Here is a 22,546-nt window from a genome sequence, read left to right as displayed (position 1 = left end):
CAAGGGAGCATCAACCACTAATGGGGTCAGGAGAGGCCCCCGCCCTGTGGCCGAGTCCGGGGGCTCTGCGGCTGCCTGGATTCTGGTGGGAAAGATGCGCAACGTTGCTGTGCCTCAGTTTCCACAAATGTAAAATGGAAGCCTTGTTTTCCTAAGTAGGTGAAATGCTCTCATAGAACAGGCTCTCAACAAGCCTGAACAATGACCACATTTCCCATCAGCTGCACACCACAGGGCCCAGCCAGCAGCCAAGGGCTGGTTGGCGGACTTCCAAGTTCCATTTAACTGTTTACTCTGTTCATAGGAGCCTTTCCTGCTCAGCTCAGGTATGAGTGACCATAGATTCTCACTGAATGTAGATTAGCTCATACTGATGACACTTTACGCTGTTGAAAACAATGCAGTATTTTTTTTGCTGATATAAAAGCTCAAAGTAATTTTGTTGTTGTTAATCCTCATGGGAGGATATTTTTTCCATTGATTTTTTTTTCGGGGGGTGTGTGTGGGGGAGAGAGAGAGAGAGAGAGAGAGAGAGAGATTGAGAGAGAGAAACAACATCAATGTGAGAGACACATCAATTGGTTGCCTCCCACACCTGCCCTCACTGGGGCCGTGGATTGAACCTGCAACCCAGGTATATGCCCTTGACTGGGAATGGAACCTGAAACTCTTAGGTCTGCAGGTAAATGTTCTAACCACTGAACAGAAACTGTTTTAAATTTAAAATAGTGTTTTAAATTTAAAATAGTATTAAATGGATATTCTGGAGTGCAGTTAACCAGGTCTCTGTTGGTTATGGTCAGGGTTTCTGTGATTCTATGTGTAAGTCAGAACGTTGGTGCTGGTGGGGTTTATCTGTGGGATGAATGCCTGGAAGTGGCTGTGCAGGGTCAAAGATTTTACATTTAATTTCTACAACACTGCAAACTGTAACTTTTCCCCCCCCAAGAATAAGGGAATCGTAAATAGAGCAGGTGCAGGTATGTTTATTCCAATCTAGGTGTTTTCTGAAATAATTTGAGGAGGTTTAAAAACAGGCACAGCCAGCACTAACAGCACCTGGTATTTTATTTTATTATTATTTTTTTTGCTCCTCACTGGAGGATATTTTTCCATTGATTTTCAGTAAGAGTGACAGAGAGAAGGAAAGACAGAGAGAGACATGGATGTGAGAGAAACACATCAATTGGCTGCCTCCTGCACGTGCCCTGACCAGGGCCTGGGCCAGAGAGGAGCCTGCAACCGAGGTATGTGGCCTTGACTGGAATTGAACCCGGGACCCTTCAGTCCGCAGGCTGATGCTCTATCCACTGAGCAAAATCGGCCAGGGCAGCACCTGGTATTTTAAACAGCTTTCAGTGAAACTGGTTCAAGCTCCGGGGGGACAGGCGGATCTGAGGCCCTGCATGGGCTTCAGGTCACACCCAGGTATCCAGCAGAGACAGCAGAGTGGAGGTGATCCTCTATCATGGCCATCAATTAACAAGGCGGCCTCAGTACAGTCCTGCCTGCCACGCCCTCTGTAGGCTCAGCCATAGGGCAGGAGATGCTGGAGAGCTGGAGATGCAGGAGATGCAGGAGATGCAGGAGATGCTGGAGATGCTGGAGATGCAGGAGATGCAGGAGAGCTGGAGATGCAGGAGATGCAGGAGATGCAGGAGATGCAGGAGATGCTGGAGATGCAGGAGATGCTGGAGATGCAGGAGATGCAGGAGATGCAGGAGATGCAGGAGATGCAGGAGATGCAGGGGCCTTGGCTGCGGGTCCAGCCAGGCCAGAGCAGACAGGGTCATGAGGCCAGTCCAGGGGGGGTTGCTGCCCCCACCCCAGGGGGAAACTTCCTCTAGGGTCAGACACCAATACAACGTTGCAAGCCTGCAAGCCGGAGCCAAGGATCAGCCTGAGAGCCCCGCACGTGGGCCTGAAACACGATCCGCCAGTGGAGTCAAGGCTCCCAGGAGGCTCCCCACGGTGACCCCACTCCCGCGGTGAACCTCAGACCACAGCCCGGATTCAGGCCTGGAAACACCCCCAGGGCCCTCACGGGTTCCCCGGGGAGGTGGGGGAGTCCATGCGGGGACCCAGGGGCCGTGGCACTGTCTCCGGACCGTCTGCTCGGACCCCTCCCACCACGCTGTGCCCTGGCCCTAACCCACTTCCCCACGGGCCCTCTGCCAGCTGGCCCCCTTCACCCCTAATCCGGCCCCTCCATGGGGGGCCTACCCCTTCACCCCTAATCCGGCCCCTCCATGGGGGACCTGCCCCTTCACCCCTAATCCGGCCCCTCCATGGGGGACCTGCCCCTTCACCCCTAATCCAGCCCCTCCATGTCCCCTCTTCCCCCCCCCCAACCCCTCCTGCCCGCGTGTCCTATAGGCCTGGCCCAGTCCCGCCCCTGCCGCCCCCCATCTGTGCCCCGTGTCACCCCATGTCTCCCTTACCCCCCAAGTGCTCCCCAACACTCCACGCCCCCTTCCCCACGTCCCGTGTCCCCCGCGTGTCCCCGTCCCCGTCACCCTGCGTGTCCCGCGTCCCCCCGCCCCACACGTGTTCTCCCCGCGTCCCCCCACGGCGTGTCCGCCCTCCGCGTGTCCCCCGCCCCGCGCCGGCGGAACTGTGGGAGCGGCGCGCACAGGAAGTGGCGGGGCGGCGGCGGCGGGCGCGGGGGGATGGGGGCCGGGGGCGGCGGGCGCCGCACTCGCTGAGGCCCGACGCAGGGCCGGGCGCCCGGGGCCGAGCGCAGCCGGAGCGGCCCGGAGGCGGAGGCGACGCCGGGGCCCCGCGCGGACGAGCAGGTGAGCGCCCCCCCCCCCCCCCCCCCGTCCCCCAGCGCCGCCCGGGGCCCCCTCCCGCCGCCCCGCCCGGCCCGGCCCGGCCCGGCCCCGCCGCAGTGGCGGCTCCGGCTGCGGCCTGGGGAAGGGGCGTCCGCGGCCGGCCCCACCCGCCGGGGCCTGGCCCACCGAAGCCGGCCCGTCCTCTGCCCGCCGCCCTGCAGCCGGGGCTCCGGTCCCGGGAGGGGCCCCGGGAGGGCCCGGCTGCTCGGAGGGGCGCCACCCCCACCCCATCCCCATCCCCACCCCGGACTTTGTGGGATCCCCTGTGCCCCCTCCCCGGCGTGTGGGGCGCTGTGACCGGCCGGGCGCCCCCCTCCGCCCCCCTCCCCTCCCCTCCCCTCCCCTCCCCTCCGGTGCACGCGGCCCGGCCTCACTCTGCGCCGCGGAGCGGGGGCTGCAGGTGGACGCAGGGCGGGGCGCCCCGTCCCCAGCCCTGACTTTGGCGTCTGGACCGAGGCGGACGGTGAATTTCCATGTCCCGGTCAGGGGATGGGTCCCAGCCCGGAGCCCGGGAGGAGCCACCTCCCCCGGGGCCCGCGGACACCGAGCCTTTGGGCGCCGGCCCCCAGGGCAGCGGGGCTCCTGGCAGTGACGCTGCCGTGAAGAATTGCGCTGGTTCCCCCTTCAACTTTGAGAGAAGTTCAGTGAAACAGGAGAAACGCTTTTATAAATGGCTGCCCAGCCCTTTCCTTTTAAAGCACCATGTCAGCCTTGCCTAAGAGGATACTTGAGCGGCTGGGCTCCTTTTCTTGGGAAATAGGGTCTCCCAGAAGGAACATGAGGGCTGCGGGCCTGGAGGGAGCGTGGCCGCCTGTGCTAAACGTGAGAACCACCCCAGACCCGCGCCTGCCGCGCTGGTGCCGATGGGCCCCGCTGGTGCCGATGGGCCGCGCTGGTGCCGATGGGCCCCGCTGGTGCCGATGGGCCCCGCTGGTGCCGATGGGCCGCGCTGGTGCCGATGGGCCCCGCTGGTGCTGATGGGCCGCGCTGGTGCTGATGGGCCGCGCTGCCGCACCCAGCCCGGAGGTTCCCTGCGAGTGAAGTCACAGCCCCGCGGGCTGACGATCCTCACTTAGGGATCGCTAACCGGGCTTTTCTCCCTTTCAGAGCTTCCCGAGAGGTCCAGGTTCTCTAATGTGGTCACTTCCTTTCTGTCCCCGCCCCCTGCTGTGTCCCACCCCCTCCCCCACCACCCGCCTTAAAGTTTCATAGTTAGTCTGTTACAATTCACTTCTGTATCCATTTCTTGGTGCCTCTCAGAGATTGTGTTGATTCAGTGTTTCATCGAGAAGCTGCATGTGGTTGACATTCAGCAGGCACAGGGGCCTCTCCTTGGCCTTGGACACTGTAAGGCGCCTTAACGTTTTGAACCAAACTTTCTGCGCTTGGGGAGCCTCTGTTCACCCCACCTGCAGGGCCTAATGTCAGTGTGAAGGAAGACGCAGCCGGGGCCCTTGAACTGTGGAGTCCTGATTCTGGAAGCTGCGCCCCGCGGGGAGGCCCCTGTCCCTGGGCTGGCCCACTGGCTTGCAGAGACGTGCCCCGTGTCTGTACACACGTCGGTGTGTCAGGGCTGCGGAGGCAAACTGGGAGTTGCTTTATGTTGGAAGTTAGAAGAAGAGCATCCATCCAAGTGACGGTTTTCACTCCACTCCCCCTGTTGGCTAGCAGTGGGTCCGGATACGCCGGGTTACCCTTGACATGTGTTATCCCCGATCAGACCTGGACCTTGTAAGCAGTGGTCGTGGAAAAACAGTGGGGTTCAGTTACCTGCTGAAGGTCAGATCACAGATCAGCACGGCCAGAATTTAAATTAAGCTCCGCGGACTCTCATCTTTTCAGACCCATCCGCCCGCTGAAAGTCTGTAAACTTTTATCTCTGGTTAAATCAGGGTGGGAGGGAATGTTGAAACCCTTGCACACATAGGGAAAATGAAAAACAGATGTTGTGTGTGAGGAGAGCCAAATTGACTGGGGTTTGGCTTGGGAGGGTCTGGTTAATTTGTCCAGTCACATTTGACCCTGAAACACACGTGCCATTGACTCAGTCTGGCTTGAGAGGGGGCTGGCCCTCACCGTTAGCCGCTCGCCCCTTGTCACCGTCAGGATGCACCTGTGGCAGGAGCGATGGCTTCCACTCCCATCCTTGCCTCCCCCCTCTCGCCTTGTCAAAAACTCTAACATTTTACCGTTACAGGTTGTGGCTGATTGATGTTGAGAGAGCAAAGCCTTGGGCGGGTGGGTTACATTTATCTGTTTCCTTTTGAACGGTTTGTACAACGGAGATCTTTATTACTTAGTCTTCTCATTGAGAAAATTACCTCAGGTTGACTGAATTTTGTAAAAACAGTCTCTCAGGAATTGTATGGGTTTTACTTCGGTAAACCATTCTTTGGTCAAACAATGCTTGAAGTTTTAAATGAGTCGTTGCAAGTGTTAAAGGGAAAGGGCTGTGACTTCATCCTTCGTTCCTGAAACCACTCACTGATCATTTTAAAACGAATCCTAAATTACTAACTTTAAAATGCTGCGTCTTGGGCAAGCACATCGGTGGCTCATCCTCTGACAGTCTTTTGTGTCTAGTTACTTACTTAGTACTGTTTGACTATCTTTACCAAGCAGGGTGTGAGAGAGACTGGGACACGTCACGGTGGGGCCGTCTGTGTGGTCTCTGGAGGTGGGAGCGGAGTGGAGGGGGACTGGGGCTGTGCTCACACTGGGCCCTGTCTTCTCCCCGGGAGCCAGAAGGGTTGCAGACACACGTTAGATGTTGGTGTCACCACACCGAAAGGAGCACGTGTCCTTGAACATGTGGCAGGCAGAATTCTTCCTGGCCACGTGCTTTGCATGGCGTAGGACTAAAAGCTGAAGCTGGGTGCTCCCGTGGGAGCGGCGAGAGGCCCGTCCCAGGGCGATTGGGAGGCCCCGTGCCGTTCACGTGGAGCCTCGGGATCCCCCTCGGAAAGCGGTGGGGAGTGAACTCAGTCATAAAGAGCAGAGTGATGGATTCTGCCGGGAGCGGTAGTAAAAGCCGCTGCCAGGAAAGACCTCGCCCAGAGCCGTGGCTCACGGGGACCTGCTCCCTAAAGGTTGCACACCAGGCAAGGGGCTGGGTTCTGGAGCACCAGGAGTGGCGGCTTCTCTCTTCATCACATCGTTTGCTGACCTGAAAACTTTGTGAGTATATGCCGACACATTATATGTGTCCTCTCCTGCGTAATTTAGGCTCTGCGTATTGTTTTCATAGCAACAGCTACAATTCTTGCCCCTGTCTGGCATTTTATGTGCTTCTCTTGTTGGATTCTCAAAACAGCCCTGTAAGGACAGTAGTGTTGCCCCATTACACAGATGGAGAAACTGAGGTGGGCAGGCTTGGCCAGGGTCGCTCAGGTGAATCTAGATTTCAGACAAAGGTCTGATTAAATCCACATCGCCATGATGCTCAGAGAACTCAGTAAATGAAAACCTACATTTTAGAAACAAGGACTGAGTGAATGGCTTCCCAGAAGTACTCATTCACAAACTTCTCACCTGACGGGAGTCAGAAATCCCTCTCTGGGGTGATAGAAACAGACACAAGGCAGATACGATGCTGCATCGGAAAGAACAGAAATTCAGTTTATGCAGCTTCACTGTGCTCAGCGTTTCACTAGACGCTAGGTAGGGCTGAACTGTAGAGCTGCCCATTGACCCGTTGCATAAGAACGTGCTGATGGTTGCATGAAACTCCCCATAGATTGATTTCTAACCTAGATGACTGTCCTGGTCTAATTGGAGTGATTGATTGACTGAGTGCAGGGATGTAACTTTTATTAGGAAGATACACGTAATTCTTAGTTCAGAGAGAAGTCACTCAATTGATAGACCTTGCAAAATACAGTTCAGTATCAGCAATTTTTGCCAAATAAGACAGCATTCAAATTGTTAAGTGAAGACGGCCTCCATTTGGGTTATTTGGGAGGTGAGTGTCAAGGTGAGCAGTGCCAGGAGGTTTCAGAAAAGCCCTTGGTTTTGGCAGGTCTCCTTAGGCCAGTGATGGCGAACCTTTTGAGCTTGGCGGGTCAGCATTTTGAAAAACCCTAACTTAACTCTGGTGCCGTGTCACAGATAGACATTTTTTGATATTTGCAACCATAGTCAAACGAAGACTTATATTTTTGATATTTATTTTTATTTCATATATTTAAATCCATTTAACAAAGAAAAATCAACCAAAAAAATGAGTTCATAGGTTCGCCATCACTGCCTTAGACTGTCACTCAGGCCCCTTCGCTGCAATGCCTCCGAGGTTGAGGGTCCCGGCAGGTGCTTCCAGACGGATGACAGAGATCAGCACACACGTCAGCGTGTATTCTTGGTTTTCTCAACCGAGGCACCTGCTGCTGTAACTGAAGTTCTAGATATTCGCTCGCAAAGGCGCCGGGTGGCCTGCAGGTCGGCTCCAGCTCAGGGCGAGCACCTGTCTTCCCGGAGCCCCACCTGCTCTGTGCCTCTCACTACTTTCCTTTACACTTTAGAGTTATTGGGTATAAACACTTCTTGTTTTTGGTGAACAAAGCTACAGTGAAAGTTGTAGACACAGATTCCAACAGGGGACAGGGAGGAAGGTAAGCCAGCGATGGAGCGATGATGATGGCCGTGTGAATGTGAGTGATGCCCGAGCACCTCTTCTGCGGCCCCCTCACCTGACCCCGCACTGACGCCCAGCCAGCAGGACCAGGTGGGAGCAGGACCAGAGTCACTGGCCTTTGGTCTGCCGGCACAAGCCCGGAAGCTGGATTTTTATATGCAGTTATTTCTAACAGACCATGGAGGCAAATAGAAAATGTTCCTGCTTTAATTCAGTCAGTAGACCCTATTTTTGCAACCTCTGGGCTCAAATATATGTTTAATTTTTGAAATAAAGTAACTGAGCTAATTAAATGAAGACACAGTGAGCACTTCCCAAATGCATGCAAGAGAAGCAGGAAATGAATAACAGAAACCTAAGCCTTTATCTGCAGATGAAAACCATATAGTTCTACATGACATGTTTCCTCATATTCATGATACCAACCCTGTGTCGTAGTGGGTGTATCACATGCCTTTTCCCAGTTTGCCGGAAGCCGGTCCACCCTTGCTGCTTGACGCAGTCGCTGCAGGGAAGAAACATCTGCACAACTTATGTTTCAAGGGACTTGGCGTATTTGGCATATGTTTGCTCCCCCTCTTAGCGCTGTGTGTTTTAAACAGGACCGCCTCCCCGAGAAACGTTGTTTCCCCAGGTGAGGATTTTTTCCCCTGGAGTTAGGGATTATCAGGACTAAGGAAGAGAATAAATCAGTAACCCCCCCTAGTGTTACAGAAATACCATGTACTACTTATGAAGAACTTGGACTAAGACTGTTGGCAATAAATTTGGGATTTGTTGGGCCCACATCCCCAGGGGTCTGCCCACCAGGGAAAACACCAAAGCCACACCCCTGGAGACCCACCGACACAGGGCAGTCCCAGGGAAGGCAAGCAGCGAGGCTGGGAGGACATAAACTTTACTGGGTAGGAGAATCTCCTTCAGTCACTTCCTTGTAGCTTATCAGTAGAGCAGTGACCTTGGAATAGCCCTTATAATGGAACACAGAGATTAACCTAGACAAGATTAAGAACTAGATAGAGACAGGATTTTTGGCAAAGGTCAGATAAGAAACTATGGAAATAAAACAAGGAACTGTAGAAGGTTACCCAAAACATACCATGATGTGATTATAGAGGCATGCTTATAGGATCAAATGGTATAAATACAGATGTAACAGGACAATAAAGGGAGAACCTGGCTATGCTGATCAACTGAACGCTGTCTCTGTGTCCTTCCTTCTTTCTTCGCGACTCCATCCACACCTTTGGGAACCCCTGGACCTGCTGGGGCTGGACCCCAAACCAGTTGAGTCTTGTCTTTTTACTTTATTTTGATGAATAGAAATTCCTAATTTAATGTGGACTTTACCCATCTTTCCTTTCATGGGTAATGCCTTTTGAGTGTTGATAAGAAGTCCTTCCCACCCTGGGGTCTCCTGCATCTTCTTGTAGAAGTTTTAAAGTTTGCTCTCCACACTGAAGTCCTTATGCCCCGGAGTTGGGTGGTGGAAGTAGGGCGCGGTTCTCTCCTCTCCCCACGCGGAGAGCCAGTGGCCCCCCCCCGGTCCTCAGTGAGTCCCTTTTCCCTGCTGGCCTGCCGTGTCCAGGTCCCCTCCGTCTGGTTGTCTGTCCCACGGGTTGGTATGTCTGCATGGGCTTCGTCGTGTCGCTCGGCTCTCTACCTGTCCTGCTGTCTGGACGTCCTCTCTGTGGGTCTGTGAGGCCCCTGGCTGTTCTTGTTCTTTGCTTTCCTGTGTAAATGTTCAAATCAGCTTGTCGCCTGGCCTGCGTGGCTCAGTGGTTGAGTGTTGACCTATGAACCAGGAGGTCATGGTTCGGTTCCCAGTCAGGGCACATGCCTGGATTGTGGGCTCGATCCCCATTGAGGGGCATGCAGGAGGCAGCTGATCAATGATTCTCATCATTGGTGTTTCTATCTCTCTTTCCCTCGCCTTTCCTCTCTGAAATCAATAAAAATATATTTTAAAAAAAATCAGCTTGTCAAGTTTCATGGAAACTTTGTCAGGATTTTGATTGAAATTGTATTAATTCTGTAGATTCATTTGGGGGGATTTTTCATCTTTATAATATTAAGTCTTCCTGATGTAAACATGGTATGTGTCTCCATTAATGAAGATCTTTTTAAATGACTTGCAATTAGGTTCTGTAATATTCCACATACTGTCTTAGACTCTGCAGTTAAATTTATTCCCAGACACTTATAATTTTTGTTGCTTTTGTAAGTGGTGTTTTAAAAATTTATTTTTAATTAAATTGGTTTCTAACTTCTTGTGGATGTTGTACGGAAAGGCAGTTGATTTTGGGTATCGATTTTATAGCCAGTCACCTTGCCGGTCTCTATTTCTAGATTTGTGGACTTGGGGGTTTCCTGCACAGGCATCCCTATTATCTGGGAATGGTGGTGGTTTTGTCTCATCCTTGTGCCTTTACTGTCTTTCCTTCCCATTTTACTGCCTGGGCCTCAGGGCGGTGTTGGATGGCAGAGTGACAGGGTGTTCTCGTCTTGTTCCCGATTTCAAGTCAAGGATGCTATTGTTTCCCCTTGTCGTGCTGGTACAGACACAGGCTGTTTGGTTCTGAATCGTCCCATTGCGCCTCCTGGGATTAGAGTCAATAAAGAGATTAAAGACTTACCTCCATTGGTCATCAGGGACATGCAAAAATACGGCCACAGGGAGGTGCCGGCCTGCCCACCGGGGTGGCTAAAATGTACGGCGGTCTCGGCCCAGCGCTGTAAATGGCGCAGCGCTTCAGAGACCTCGTGGCCAGATCTGCAGGCGAGGCCGTTGTATGTGACTCAGTGTGCGTGTCAGGACCCCGGGCAGGACAGGATGGCCACAGCCACTTAGTGGGCAGACCCTGCAGAAGAAAAATGTGGTGTTTATGGACAACGGAATATTGCTTCAAATAAAATGCACACGATGGGAAAGAGATGAAGTAGCTGCAACCACAGGCAGATATGTGTGGCTCTTACAGAGGTGGGAGCAAAGGGCGTGAGGCACAGAGGTGCGTGCTGTCTGATCCACGGGTAGGAAGCACAAAAGCAGGCAAGACCAGGCCGTGCTGCCTGGAGTCAGGGTGTGGCCACTGAGGGGCCACTGGGGACAGGAAAGGAACATGCAGGGCCTCCTAGGGGCACTGGGAATGCTTTCTGTCTTGATCCAAGAGTTGGTTACTTGGGTGTGTTTAGCAGCTGCAGATCTGTTCAGGTTTTCCAATCCTGTTTGAATATGATTTGGTAAGTTATTTTTCTAGGGAGGGATCTGCATTAGTTACCTGTGCTTATGACAAATGACACCAATGTTTATTGGCTTTAAAAACAACACTATCATCTCACAGTTTCTGCAGTCCAAGAATCTGGGCACAGCTTAGCTTTCATGGGCTGCCATCAAGGTGTCACCCAGGCTGTGGTCTTACCTGAAGGCTCTATGGGGAAGGGTCCCTTTTCAAGGTCACTCATGGGTTGTTGTCCTTAGGATTCTGAGGGCCTCCCCAACATGGCAATTTGCTCATAAGAGCATGCAGACATGAAAAGATAGAGAGGAAGGAAGAGGGAGGGAGGTGAGGGAGGGGTGAGAGGGAGGTGAGGGAGGGGTGAGGTGAGAGAGAAAGCTCAGAGCTTTTGAAAGGCCGCAACTTTCTCTCACCTCGGAGGTGACCTTCCATTACTTGTGCTGTACTCTTTTTTTAAAAAAAAATATGTTTTTATTTTCAGAGAGGAAGGGAGAAGGAGAGAGATAGAAACATCAGTGATGAGAGAATCATTGATTGGTTGCCTCCTACACACCCCACACTAGGGATTGTGTCTGTAACCCCGGACATGTGCCCTAACTGGGAATTGAACTGTGACCTCCTGGTTCATAGGTCAGTGCTCAACCACTGAGCCACACTGGCCTGGGATGCTGTACTCTTCTTGTTAGAAGCCCGTCACCAGGTCTAACCCACCCTCAAGGGGAGGGGATTGCATGAGGGTGTGAACCCGGGAGGTCATCTCAGGGCTGCCTACCGTACTATCCATTTCATGAAACTGGCCATTTCCTTGGTACAGAGGCCATTATTTTTCTTAATTTTAAAATCCTACTATGTCTGATATTAAGTTCCCTTTGCATTCCTAAAATTGCTCTCGCCTTTCTTTTTTCTCGAGTCATCTCAGCAGAGGTTTCTCTATTTTATTACTGACTGCAGAGCCAGCTTTTAGTTTTGTGGACCATCTCTATGGCCTCGGTTTTCTGTGTCATTAATTTCTGCTTTCATTGTCATTAGTGCTGTCCACGCTCCTTCAGTTTATTCTGGTGTTCTTTTGCCAGGTTATTGAATTGAAAGCTTTTATTTTGTTTAATAGTTTTATCCTTTATTTTTTACTTTTTTCTTTATTATTATCCTTTATTTTTTTCTAAGCTTCATTTCTTAACTTTCAGACTTTTTTTCTATCGTAAGCATTTAAGGCTGCCACTGCTTTAGTTAGCCTGTATATTTTGGTGTGTAGCATTTTCATTGTTCAGGTCTCAGCATTTAACAATTTCTGGTGTTATTCTTCTGTGACTCATGAGTGATCTAAAAGACATTTTTATTTTCTAATGTGTGGGGATTTTAGGTTGATTAATTTTTTTATCCTCGCCTGAGGAAATGTTTATTGATTTTTGAGAGAGAAGGGAGAGAGAGAAACATCAGTGTGAGAGAAACATTGATCAGTTGCCTCCTCTATGTACCTGACCGGGAATCGAACCCACATCCTTTCGGTGTATGGGATGATGCCACCCTTACCCTCTGAAAGGCTCACGCTGTTTCCACTTACCCCATCGTATTGGAAAGAATGGCACCCTTCCAGGCGTCTAACTTTTTTCATTTTCCGTTATTTTCTCATTTTGAAATCCAACATGCTGGGATCTCACTGTGAACTGCGACAGCGCCCTAGGCAGTTCTGTTGAGGTCACCCGGTGAGAGTGGGTGGCAGGTGACTGGTCTCTCCTCTGTGGAGGTGTAGGGTGCACCGTAGACTCCAGGCCGAGAGCATGGGTGACAGCGGCTCTGCATGGCCTCTGTTCCCCTTCCCCGGGAGCCTGTGAGGATGGGAAAGGCCACGTGTGGAAGCGCTTTGTAAAGAGGTGTGCACACAACCACTTACCTCAGGCCTGGTTGAGAAGTGACGTCCCACGTGGTGGTGTGTGTGAGTCCCGGCCAGCCTGCCCCCGGGACGCCGGCACGTAGGAAGAGGGGGCTGCGATTGGCAAGCGCCACAGGGAGAAGAGCAAGAACAGAAACAAGGGCTGAGCTTTGCACGGACTCGTCCCTGAACTGGCCACGAGCCCTTGGGCACCTGGCAAGGGTCCCTCCCGCGTGCCTCTCCTGCCGGTGTTGGCTCTCCTGCCTCCCGTGGGTGCCGATGAAGGAGACCGTGGGCTCTGTCCATCCCTGTTACTCTGTCTGGAAGAGGCCTGGCGGCATTGCAGCCCAGTGTCTCGCAGGTTCTGAGCGTGGTAGAGGCAGGTGCATTGGCATTAGCTGTGCCACCCACCCGCACCCAAACTGGTGTCTGCCTGTCTCACCATACAGCACCGTGTTTCTGTGCCAGCTTTGGGTTTTCCTTGTTGCTGAATCATTTCATGGCTCAGCAAATCTGATGGTAGCACCTCTCCTTCCCTGAAAGCCACTAGTCTGAGAGCAGCAGGGGCTGCTAGCTGTTGTGGCCACTTTGTGGCACTGGGGTGGCTGATTGGCAGGGGCAGGTGAGGCCACCTGTCCTTCTGGTCTTGTGTCCTTAGGCTCCTCTGGCAGTGAGGGCTGCGTTGGGAACCCCTGGAAGAAAGCTGCATGAGGGACTTTGTAGTGCGACTTCAGGTTGGGGGGGTAATGGGCTCAGCTGGGGTATCTCCCCTCTTCCCAGCGATTGTGTTTACTGCCATTTGTGTGGGGGAAGGGAGGTTTTGAAAATAAGGGTAACATTTGCCATCACATTTACAGTAGGACAGGTTTACTTAACAACAATGATTTTACCAATTAGTCTTTTTGTTCCCACTCACGTACATCTGCCAAATAATGACATAAGCACCCAAGTGGGGAGAGGCTCCTGGCCCATCCCTGAGCGCAGCATGGAGTCAGCAGCAGCGGCCCGGAGCATTTCAGATGCGCTTTATTTGACATGGAGTGTAACTTGAATTGTGTGACATGGAGCACGTCAACTGTATAACAAGAAAGATTTGTACCAGGTGGTGGTTTGATGACAGAGGTGGTCCTTCCTGTTGTTGGGAGTGGGGCTAGGGGTGCTGGGGGTGAGAGACAGTCTGATAGAGAGACAGAGAATATAAATAAGAGAGGGGCTTCTTATAAATAAGAACTTTTTTCTAGAAAAAAAGAGAAAGTTTAAAAGGAAGTGATGATAATTACGAGTTGTTTATGCTTGGTCATTAGTACTTATTTCCAGAAAGGGTTCAGTTTCTTCTTCTCCTTTCAAAGTTTACAAAAGAAATAGAAAATTGGGGGTATTTGATAATTTTGTCATTTTTATTTTATAACTTGTGATTATATTCTATTTCCAGGAATGGGTTAGCTTATTTTTTTTTAAATTAAGAAATATGAAAACAGAATATTGAATCCCCATGCCTACCATCCAGTAGAAGAATTAACCAATGTAAAATCACTTGAAGTCAAAGAGTTCATGAAACTAAAATTCCTAACTTGTTAGTGGAAAAGGGAGATGGGAGGACAAGGACCTCAGAGGCGTGTTCTGTCCGCACTGTGCGGAGCTGGAGGTGTGGCGGCTGCCCAGGGTTCGGAGGTGCTGTCAGTGCGACATGCACACGATTCCCAAGAGCACGAGAGGGAGCGTAAGACACCTCCCTAAGCTGCTTTTACACGGACTGGAAGTTGGATATATTGGGTCAAATAAAATGTCCTATTAAATCACGTTTGTCTGTTTCTTTTCACTTTTTCATGTGGTGCTAGAAAATGTACAGTTGGAGGAGCACTTCCCTTTGTGGCTGGCGTCAAGCTCCCACAGGACAGGGCTGTCGAGGTTCCGAGTGGCCTCGTGAGAGGGGGCCCTGTGACCTTGGCATGTCCCCCACCTTCTCACCGCTTTTAACCAACCTTAAACTCGAAAAGTAAGAGAAGAAAAGGAAATAAAAGACATACATGATGGGAAAGAGAAGGGAAATCTTTATTCACAGGTGTGGCAAACTCTATGGAATCTACAATAAGCTACTAGAACTAATAGGTGAGTTCAGTGAGTTTACAAGATACAGGTCAGTATAACACTGGACAATATACTAGCACTGGACAATTAAAATTTGTAATAAAACACCATTTACAACAGCAGGGAAAATACGAAATCTTAGGGATAAATGTAACCAAAAAATGTACCCAGAGAAATTAAAGAAGACCTATATAAATGGGGAGATACACTATGTCAATGAACTAGGACACCCAATGTCACTAATATGTCAGATCTACCAAAACTGACATGGAGATGAGGTGCAATCAAAATCATAATCCTGGCAAGGTTTTTGTTTGTTTATTTTTTTTTTTAGAAATTTACAAGCTCATTTTAAAAGTTAGTGGAAATTCAAAGACCTAGAATAGCCAGAATAATTTTGAAGAGACAAACAAAAGATGACCTGGTTTTAAGACCCTCTCTTGCTTCACTAATTGTGGAAAAGGTATGCATGAAGATCAGTGGGATGGAACGATTCCAGAAACAAACCCGCACATTTAGAGTCAATCAGTTTCCACCAAAAGTGCCAGCGTAATTCAATGAGGAAGTGGTAGCGTTTTCAACAAGTGATGCCAGGATTATTGGACACCCATATGCAGAAACAATGAACCTTTGTCCTACTTCCTCCCATTGTAAAAAAATCCACTCGAAATGGGTCATAAGCCTAAATGTGGAAGCTAAAACGACACGATTGATAGAAGAAAAGTGTGGTGTATACTTAAATGGAATATTATTCAGCCTTAAAACAAACATGCTTATGACATGGATGAAGCTGGAGGACATCATACTGAGTGAAATAAGCCAGTCACAAAAGGTCGAAGGCTATGATTCCACATGTATGAGATGCTTAGAGCAGTCAGACCCATAGAGGCAGAAAGTAGGATGCTGGGTGCCAGGGGCTGGGGTGGGGGGAGTTAGTGTTTAATGAGGAGAGGGTTGCAGCTGGGGAAGGTGGAAAGTTCTGGAGATGGATGATGTGGATGGTTGTACAACAGTGCGAATGTGCTTAATGCCACTGAGCTGTGCACTGAAAAATGATTAAGATGGCCTGGCCGGGATGGCTCAGTGGTTGAGCGTTGACCTATGAACCAGGAGGTCAGGGTTCAATTCTCGGTCAGGGCACATGCTCAGGTTGCAGGCCGGATCCCCAGTTGGGGGCTTGCAGGAGGCAGCCGATCAGTGATTCTCTCTCATCATTGATGTTTCTCCCTCTCCCTCTGAAATCAATAAAAACATATGTTAAAAGTGATTAAAATGTGAATTTTATGTATATTTTACCACAACTTAAAGCAAACAAAAACAAGGAATAAGATTGGCCAGTGGCCCTGGGGTTTCGCTTCGTTGGTCACAGCCTAAGGTCGTGCTGGAGGGAGAGGAGGCTGGCTGTTCTGGAGGGGAGCCCGGTGTGCTGGGTTTGTCGGGTATGGGAGGGAGCAAGAGTGCGAACGAGGTCGGGCAGCACTGCTGTGCCGGGAAGGACAGATCCTGGCATCCAGAGGGCAGAGGCCTGGGGGCTGTTTGGATCCGCGTGGCGCATGGCGGGAGGAGCCCAGCTTCAGCTGCTCCTGAGAGCCTGCGGGGAGGTGGAAGTTGCTTTGTGGTCCTTCCTGGGGTGTGTTCATTTGTGAGCCATCTGTGGGGCCTCCCGATCAGGCAGTGGGGAGTCACAGCTCGGAAAGGCCCCGAATGGGCCATGGCCTCGGTGTTTGCTGAAGCTGGTGGAGTATTCAGTTCGCGGGGAAATAAAGTTCATTCCCGGCGGTCAGCTCCCCTGATGTGCAGGGGTTTGGTCACCGTGTGTTTTTCCTGCGTGTGTTTGTGCCTTTCGCTTTTAGGCCCTCAAGGTGAGAACCTCTCGGGACGATTGCTCCCCTGGCTGTGCCGGCCCCGAGCCTCGGTAAGTTAGGAGAGGAGGCACCGGAGCTTGTGTGTGTGTGTTTCTGTTCCCCGGAACGGCCTGGAGTGGGTCCCGCCCTCGTGATCCGGGCACAGCGCTTGCTGGCAGACCCAGAAGTCCATCTGCCTGGAGAGCCGGGCTCACTGAGTTAGCTTCAGTGACATTGAAGGGACCTTGTGGAGCACAGTTGGGCCTTAGTGCATGTTGATTTATTTCTTAAAGGGGTATGTGCTTTGAAGTTCCCATTTATCCAAAAGCGAAATGAGAAAGTTCAGGTATGGGGTCTCCCCTTCTGTTCTTTCCTGGGGGGCCAGGCTAAAGATGCCGCTGGGTCCCAGTGTGTCCGCGGGGGAGCAGCAGTGGGCATCACCCCGCAGAGCTGGACCTGGCTTTTGTTGGCAGACCCTGAAGATTGAGAGACTCTTTGAGACAGACATGGATGTCCATTTAGATGTCCAGGGGTGACGTGACCCCGAGGTCTGTGGGCATGTTTGCTAGGAGGAGGCCCAGTTCTCCAAGGGGCAGTCAGCTCTTAGGGCGCTCCCCTGGGAGCCCAGTGATAATCGGCAGCTCTGGCAGAAAGCATTGAGTCGGGTGGGCATGGGGGTACCCAGTCATCAGAGTCCTCAGGCCCATCCCACAGAGTGGCCTCCAGTTACCCGCACCCCCTCTTCTGTCCTCTGTGTCCTGGGTCCAGGCAGTCCGGGTCCCTTCTGTCAGGCTCCAAGCTGACCACCGCCCTCCTGCACCCACATGCAGTCTTGAGATCTACTAGTGTTGGGTCAGTGAGCGACAGGTTCCTGTCTGTTAATCATGCCTCCACCAGATGGCCTCCTGCCATTTCTTCTCTGGGCCTGAAGTCACCTGTTTTTTAAAGTGTTGTCTGCAAAGAGTGGGTCCCAGCCACCATGTCTAGAAGTTTGCACATTTAATTAATAGTTCCCAGTTCTCAGGCAGGATGTTTAAGCTCCTGTGTAATGATTACAACGAACTGTGTGCTGATAGCTACTATTTGGTAAAAACAAACAGTTTTTGGGATATGAGTAAGTTGATACAACCCCATGCCAATCTCATACTTTTTGTATTTGTAGTCTTGGCTTGTTTAAAATAATGTTGCTTAAATATATGAACTGAGCACTGCAGTACTGCCTTCCTTTTCAAGTTAAAATTACTTTGTTTAGTGTCACTGTAGAATTAAGTCTTTCCTCATGAGGGCCTGTTTAGTAACTGTTACCATAAATATGACACAAGCCTCGTCTCCAACACTCTGGCCATATCGTGGGCGTGGTATGGCTGTAGACTCTGACCTTCTGAATCAAAAGTGTATGTGCTTTCTTTGCTCATCATTGATTTAATACTCAGCGTAGGGTTTCACTTGTTAAGTTGTTGAGAGCTGCTATTGTGTACAGAAGAAAATCAGTTACATTGTATCCTAGGGTTGAGCTCTCAATGCACTACTTTCTTTTCCTGTCGATTATCACCTGCAGTGACTGGAGGATGCTTGGGGCTGAGGGGATTCTCTCCCTCACAACTGCCAGGGGTACTGGGGCCCAGGGGTGCAGAGCTGCAGGGGCTGTGGGTGACGCCGGGAGGCGCATTGCACCGTGCACAGCAGGCGTGTGTCCCCCGCCACGGGTTGTTCCTGGGCTAGAGGGGCCCAGGGTCACTCACTGGTCAGCAGCCGGACCTCCCCAGAAGGATGGAGTTTGGGGAGATTGGAGACTGAAATCAGCTTCCTGGACCAGGTTCCTTTCCCAGGAAGGGGCGTCTGTTTTCTGGTACCGCCCACCCTGCATTCTCCTGCTGGAACGCGTAAAGGGCTGTGTGCACGCAGGTTCACATGCCTTCGCTGTCCAGGTCACCAGTGCTCCTGGGCAGGGCTGCCTGCCTCCAGGCGTCTAACACCAGGCAGAGGCCACTGTGGCGGGCGCCGTCTTGTCTCACAGATACCGCCTGCCTGGCAGCTCCTTATCTCTTGGGGACTAGAACTAAAAATTGAAGCGTTCCTCTGGAGTGGCCGTGCCTGCGCGCACCAGGACCTGGTGTGCCGTCGGTTTGGCTCTGTATCGGGGGTTCTGGCTGGAACAGAGGACTGTGGGGAAGGGCATCGGGGGCCACATCACATGTATCTATCTGGTGGCCGCGTCACGTGCAACCTGAGTTGTCTTGGCCGCCTTCTTGACTCGGCGCTTGGTATTGACTGAGCTGTGCTCCTACTCGCTTCCACGTGAACTGAAGTGAAGAGGTGAGTCCATAGAAACACAGGGCTGAGCCGGGGGGGGGGGGGGGGGGGGGGATGGTCCGGCCCCAGACGTTGAAGGGAGGGCACAGGAGTGAGTGTCACGCGTGTGTGGCCCCTTCTCAGTTTTAGTGCCACTTTGCTCTCTTCATTGTCTTCCAAAGTGGGCGTCTGTCAGGGAGGCGTGTGGGCAGCTGGCAGCCCTGGCGGGAGGGAAGGCGCTGCCGCGGGCGGAGCGCTGTCCATGTTCTGGCCGCCATCTCCTGCAGCTCTCCATTTTCCGAAATTGCCTCAAGAACTCCTTGGATCTCCTGTGTAGACGATCATTTCATGTACCAATGACAAAAGCTGTGCAATCTCTATGTCTCTTATTCTTTACTTGTCTTTCACTGTGGCCGCAGTAAGTTCTCGATGTTGGGATGGAGTCTCGATGGTCATTCTTAAGTATGAGTGGCATTGCACTTCCCGTCTGCCTTTCCTGAATCCAGTGAAATAGGCTTGTTTTCTTCCTTTTTCTCTTATTGCCAATAATTAGATTAATTGATTTTCTATAGTAAACTGTTTCTGTGTCCTGATATAAACAAAATTTGGTCATGACTTTATTTTATTTTTTAAAATTTTGGAGTATTTTTAAAAAATATATTTTCATTGATTTCAGAGAGGAAGGGAGAGGGAGAGAGAGAGAAACATCAATGATGACAAAATCATTGATCGGCTACCTCCTGCACGCCCCCTACTGGGGATCGAGCCTGCATCCTGGCATGTGCTCTTGACCTGAATCGAACCCAGGACCCTTCAGTCCACAGGTTGACACTCTGTTCACTGAGCCAAACCAGCTAAAGCGGTCATGATTTTTTTTTAAAAAACTGCATGGCTAGAATCAGTCTGCTAATATATATTGTGAGTAGTCCATCTATATTCTTGCCTGCGATGGGTTCAGTAATGGGCATTTTGTGTGGCTCCTGCTGTTTCCTGGAATGCCTTGATTGTTTCTCATTCAGGAAATGCTGACTTTGGGGCGGAGAGGTTATTATCTTACAGGGGAGTCCGTAGTGGGTGTGTCGCTTTCAGGGGAAGCATATAATGAGTGTCTATAATCTTTTAAATTGCCTCCACTTTATGGGGTGTTTTTATCAGGAAGTGAGGTTGGATTTTGCTAAATTACCTGACCAGCATTTTTCTTTAAGAAACAGAATGAATTTTATTAATAGATTTCCTGCCATAAAATCATGGTTGCATTCATGGAACAAACCCTTCTTGGTCTTCATGTGTTATTTTTTTAATATGCTATTAGGTTCTGTTTGCTAATTTTTAAAGGAATTTTTACATTTATATTCATAAGTGAAGAGCAGTGGTTCTCAAACCTTTGATCCCTTTACACTTGGCAGTGCCAGGACATGTTTTTGGTTGATAAACTGGTGGTGGTGGTGGTGGTGGTGTTTCTGTTTGCCTCTAGGGTAGAAGCCAGGAATGCTGCTAATATCCGACAGTGCGCAGGGCAGCCCCACCACAGAGTATCTGGTCCAAATGTCAGTAGTGCCATGTGGAGAAACCCCGGTGTTGATGTATATACTATTTTAGAAACTAACACCAAGAACATTTAAAAGTCATTAATAATTTATTTAAAATAGCAGCAGGAGCTCTTTCTGGTTTTGGCCGTGCGAGGGACCCTGAGCAGCAAAGTCTCCCGGGATACCCTGCATGAGGCGGTGCGGGAAGTCCCGCACAGGAAGCAGTGCCAGCGCAGGAGGTCTTTGCAGACAGTCAGGCTGCAGACTGGCTTGAAGAGCTGTGACCCTCAGAAGGACAGACGCTCCTTGGGCACCGCCAGGCGGAAGTCCACTCCTGCCCCACTTTCTCCACCTGTGATCTGGGGACCAGCAGCCCTATGCTGAGGCCAAGGCCGTTTACTAGTACACCCCCCACAGGGACATGAGGCGCTGAAGAAAAAACTCAAAAAGAATACGAAGTTGGCCAAGAAGTGTGCTGTCTTTTGCCCTCAGTCTCTGGTCAAGCAGATCCCATGACTCCTGGGCCCAGGCCTGGACCAGTTCCTGTCCTTGCTGACCCACGAGGAGAACGTGGTGGCCGAAACGATGAGGTAACATGCAGATAAAGAGGATGCGTGTCGGGCAGTGGCTGTTGGCCACGTGAAGATGACAGGGCGGAGCTCGTGTGCAGCATCCACTTAGCTGTCACCTTCCTGGTGTTGCGGCTCAGAAAGAAGTGGCAGAACAAGCGGGCTTCGTACACCAGGAGCCCACGGCAAGCCCGGCGCCTGGACTCCGGCACAGCTGAGTAAGCCACGCTGCCACCATAGGGAAAGGCAGTAAGCCCACTGCTCGTCAACATCAGTCACATTTTTAATAAAGGAAACTATATTTTTTCAAAACTGAAAAACAGTGTAGTGAGGAGAGTGGCATTGGTTTATATTTTTGCAACGTAATCAACCTCTTTCATGTCTGACTTAATGGGGGACGGTGCAGGGATCCGTGTTGGCAGTGGCTGAGGTTCCCAAAGAAACTCCTGCCTCACCCAGCACAGCCTTGGGGCGGGGGGTGGGGCAGGGGACTCCCAGACCCCCTGGCGGCCCTCCCGTCCCACTGAGAACATGGATTAGCCGAGTCTCCCCCGCATTGCGAACGTCCTGTCACACTTGCTTTGTACAAGGCACTTGGGAGTTTGCCTTCTTGGTCTAGGATATGGAGAAGGTTAAATAGTGTTAGGATGACCTGTTGGTTCCGGATTGGTGGAATCCTCTTGTGAAGTCATCTGGGTTTGGTCTCTTTCATCAGATATGACAGATAGCTCTTTCAATTCTACAAAAGTAGGTCTGCCCAGACTCTCCATCCTTCCTACGTCCCTTTTTTTGTAAATTTCTTTTCTCTAGAAAAGTATACACTTGATCGAGGTTTTCAAATTTATTTGCATAGAGATGTGCAGTCACTTCCACGATTTAAAGTAATATTTTCTTTTGATGATTATTCCCTCTTTTCTTAATTTATTCATTTTATTCTCTTTTTGTTTATTAGTTTTTTTTTTATTGCTATAGGTGACTGGTCTGTTTTATTGATTTTTTAAAAGAAACCATCTTTGCCGGAACCGGTTTGGCTCAGTGGATAGAGCGTCGGCCTGCGGACTGAAAGGTCCCAGGTTCGATTCCGGTCAAGGGCATGTACCTGGATTGCGGGCACATCCCCAGTGGGAGATGTGCAGGAGGCAGCTGATCGATGTTTCTCTCCCATCGATGTTTCTAACTCTCTATCTCTCCCTTCCTCTCTGTAAAAAATCAATAAAATATATTTTTTTTAAAAAAAGAAACCATCTTTTAAAAATTTATAATTAATTAGAATGCTTTTTTCCAACTCACTATATTTTACTTTTACCTTTATTAATTCCTTCAGCTACTTTGTCATTTTCTTCCAACTTTTTGTTTCCATGCATTCTCTTATTTCCGTGCTTTCATCTCTAAAGATTTAAAGTATTTAATGCAGTTCGTTTTCCTCAGAGCCCTGCTGGCGCTTTCATTGTGTTTTCTAGACATTTTCTACTGCCCCGGAGAGGAGCATCTGAGAGGAGGGTGTTTACATCTCGGGGGAGGCCTTTTCGGTTTTCTGACTCTGTTACGAATTTCTAGAGCACATTGTTTGTATTATAGTTACTGTTTGGAATGTGTTGAAAACTCCTTTGTTGCTTCATATATCTGGACACTGTTTGTGGGTGTTTCTGAGCGA

The 22,546-nt window shown here is 50.5% G+C and overlaps 1 protein-coding gene across 1 annotated transcript in view; it reads left to right on the top strand.

The window, feature by feature from the left end:
- The first annotated feature begins 2,676 nt into the window (after nucleotides 1-2,676).
- Nucleotides 2,677-22,546, top strand: part of AGPAT3 (1-acylglycerol-3-phosphate O-acyltransferase 3) — a 70,855-nt gene continuing 50,985 nt past the window's right edge. Inside the window, exon 1 of the mRNA XM_036351484.1 lies at nucleotides 2,677-2,795. The gene's annotated coding sequence lies outside the window, so the exon portion shown is untranslated. The remainder of the gene's footprint in view (nucleotides 2,796-22,546) is intronic.

The sequence above is a fragment of the Myotis myotis genome, unplaced genomic scaffold (assembly GCF_014108235.1).
Source record: "Myotis myotis isolate mMyoMyo1 unplaced genomic scaffold, mMyoMyo1.p scaffold_m19_p_2, whole genome shotgun sequence".
Lineage (NCBI taxonomy): Eukaryota > Metazoa > Chordata > Mammalia > Chiroptera > Vespertilionidae > Myotis > Myotis myotis.
This window is presented reverse-complemented; position numbering and strand designations above follow the sequence as displayed.